The sequence below is a fragment of the Trachypithecus francoisi genome, unplaced genomic scaffold (genome assembly GCF_009764315.1).
Source record: "Trachypithecus francoisi isolate TF-2019V2 unplaced genomic scaffold, Tfra_2.0 Contig01474, whole genome shotgun sequence".
In the NCBI taxonomy this organism is placed as follows: domain Eukaryota; kingdom Metazoa; phylum Chordata; class Mammalia; order Primates; family Cercopithecidae; genus Trachypithecus; species Trachypithecus francoisi.
The window spans coordinates 16,654,922-16,658,409 of NW_022681435.1; the positions used below are offsets into that span (position 1 = coordinate 16,654,922).

Genomic DNA, 3,488 nt, shown 5'->3' on the forward strand with positions numbered 1-3,488 from the left:
GGAGTGGTCAAAATGGGGGTGGCTTCTGCAACGAAACCTCTAAAACCAAAGGAACAGGACTCGTCACAACTCTGGTGTCCTCAGGGAGGAATGCGCCTTGGTGATGCGAGGGCTGGGACCCACGCTGTGCCTATTCCCCTGTTGCAGTCTCACTTTGTCCCGTCCCTGACTTGGAATGAAATACTTGCCTCCAGCTGGGATGTAAACATTTTGGAGTCTTTCGCTATTTGTTCCAATTTAGCCAGTCATCATTGACATTTTCCTGGAAATGTGCACAATATTCTTTCATTTGTTATAACACTGGGATGAATTCCAAATGAAGAAGGTTCACTATTCTTCAGTGTGTTTTAAAAAAAATTTTGAACCTCTCCCTCTATTTTTAGATGAATAAATGTGGAGAAAGAGATGAAAGAACATAGAATTTAGAAAAATGATGTGGATGTATTAACTATGCCTAAGTTACCAAACCGAGCCTCCTGAAGACTCTTATGTTGGTCACACCCGTCTATGTCATATTCAGGCAGGGCGGCTGAAAGTGGATGTCCGTGTGCTTCTGACTTCGGGTTTTCTCTGGAAGCTGTTAAGAACAGGAAACGAAGGATGTTACGTAGCGATGATGAACACAGAGCAGCTTCTAAAACAAACAAGTTACGTAGTGATGAGGAACATAGAAGAGCTTCTAAAAGAAAGGATGTTACGTAGCCATGACGAACATAGAACAGCTTCTAAAACAAGTTACCTAGTGATGAGGACCATAGTAGAGCTTCTAAAACAAAGGATGTTACCTAATGATGACGAACAAGAACAGCTTCTACATCTTCTCCGCGAAAACACCACATGGCGGATGACCCCGGTGCAGCGGAGGACGGAAGCCCCGGAGGCCGGAAGCCCCGGGGGACCCTGGGATGGGAAACTGAGGTGGTTTCCTCTGAGGTTTCCGCGGAGGATTCCGCAGTGGCATCCGGGCGGGGGTAGTGGCAGTCAGTGGACCAGGCCGGGGCAGAGGCTGCGGAGCTTATGGAGGCAAGGCCGAGGATAGGGGGTGGAGGCCCATCACCAAGCTAGGCCGCCTGGTCAAGGACATGAAGATCAAGTCCCTGGAAGAGATGTATCTCTTCTCTCTGCCCATCAAGGAATCTGAGATCATTGACTTTTTCCAGGGGGCCTCTTTCAAGGATGAGGTTTTGAAGATTATGCTGGTGCAGAAGCAGACCCGCACCGGCCAGTGCACCAGGTTCAAGGCATTTGTTGCCATCAGAGACTACAATAGCCACGTCGGTCCGGGTGTTAACTGTTCCAAGGCGGTGGCCACTGCCATTCGCGGACCATTATCCTGGCCAAGCTCTCCATTGTCCCCGTGCGCAGAGGCTGCTGGGGGAACAAGATCGGCAAGCCCCATACCGTCCCTTGCAAGGTGACCGGCCGCTGGGGCTCTGTGCTGGTGTGCTTCATCCCCACGCCCCGGGGCGCTGGTATCCTCTCGGCCCCTGTGCCCAAGAAACTGCTTATGTTGGCTGGTATCGATGACTGCTACACCTCAGCCAGGGGCTGCACTGCCACCCTGGGCAACTTCACCAAGGCCACCTTTGATGCCATCTCTAAGATCTACAGCTACCTGACCCTTGACCTTTGGAAGGAGACCCTACTCACTAAGTCTCCCTTTCAGGAATTCACTGACCACCTGGTCAAGACCCACACCAGAGTCTCCGTGCAGAGGACCCAGGCTCCGGCTGTTGCTACAACATAGAGTTTTATACACAAAAAGTAAAGCGAATTAAGCCTGTGGGGGAACAAAAGAAAAAAGAACAGCTTCTAAAATGAAGATCGATTATAACTGGCTGGGTGAGACTTCTGACAAATCCAGACACCAGGCAACAGGAATTCTCCCATGAGTTGAGAAATACAGTCCTAACTGTTTATTCAGTCAAGGAGGGTTATACAGCAGCACACTAGAAGAAGATTTAAGGATGCAAAATCCACATGATGAAAGAGGAAGTGTCATCTTGGAGCGTTTGGCACTCAACATTGGATGAAACTGAAGCCCAGGAATTGCCATAAAACATCCCCCAACTAGTGCTAAGTAATCTTCACTATCTGCCTGACAATGGAATGTAGGAATTGTGTCACACCCAGACGGTGCAGGTGGAGTTTTCTCAGGATGCTGCAGTGCGGGCTCAGTGTGGGATTTAATAATATTTTGAGTGTAACATAGAAGAATCAAGTTGGGAGGTTTTAGGAATAGTGAAGTTACCTCCCATAAAGTCCCTTTTCCAAGATTTCAGATACCATCATGTACTTAATACAACTCTACTAATCAGAGATATGTGTTGTACAAATGAAACCTTGGATGGACAACAAGAAGTGTGAAAAAAGTTGAACTCAGGCCAGGCGCGGTGGTCCACGCCTGTAATCCCAGGACTCTGGGAGGCCAAGGCGGGTAGATCACGAGGTCAAGAGATCAAGACCTTCCTAGCCAACATGGTGAAACCTCGTTTCTACTAAAAATACAAAAATTAGCCAGGCATGGTGGTGAGTGCCTGTAGTCCTAGCTACTTGGGAGGCTGAGGCAGAAGAATCGCTTGAACCCGGGAGGCAAAGGTTGCAGTGAGCTGAGATCATGCCACTGCACTGCAGCCTGGCAACAGAGTGAGACTCCGACTAAAAGAAAAAAAAAACTTGAACTCAATAGAAACCAACGAAGGGCAAATAAAAATGTTAAGTAATTTTCCACTTGCCAATTTGGCAGAGAGTAGAAAGGAACAATAATGATCAGTATTTGTGAGGTTATCAGGAAATGTCAGCTCACACTGCTGTGGTAAAAGTATAAACTGATGTGATCTGTCATTCATTGCCTTCTCAAAGAGTATAATATATAAATATATATGGCAGTGTTTAAAACTGTAACTTATTATTTTTATTGCCTAGGAACTTCAAATAAGAACAATTTAAACATCTTCATAGCAAGAAAATGGTACAATGGGCCAGGTGCAGTGGCTCACACCTGTAATCCCAGCACTTTGGGAGGCCGAAGCAGGCAGATCACCTGAGGTAAGAGTTCGAGATTAGCCTGGCCAACATGGTGAAACCTTGTCTCTACTAAAAATACAAAAATTAGGCAGGAGTGGTGGCAGGTGCCTGTAATCCCAGCTACTCAGAGGCTGAGGCAGAGACCTGAACAAACATCTTTTTTTTTTTTTTTTTTTTTGAGGCGGAGTCTCGCTTTGTCGCCCGGACTGGAGTGCAGTGGCCGGATCTCAGCTCACTGCAAGCTCCGCCTCCCGGGTTTACACCATTCTCCTGCCTCAGCCTCCCAAGTAGCTGGGACTACAGGTGCCTGCCACCTCGCCCGGCTAGTTTTTGTATTTTTAGTAGAGACGGGGTTTCACCGTGTTAGCCAGGATGGTCTCGATCTCCTGACCTCGTGATCCGCCCGTCTCGGCCTCCCAAAGTGCTGGGATTACAGGCTTGAGCCACCGCGCCCGGCCTGA

General features: G+C 48.0%; 1 pseudogene; it reads left to right on the top strand.

Moving 5' to 3' along the window:
* Positions 1-837: 837 nt before the first annotated feature.
* On the top strand, positions 838-2,410 carry LOC117098916 (annotated as a pseudogene).
* The last annotated feature ends 1,078 nt before the right edge of the window (positions 2,411-3,488 follow it).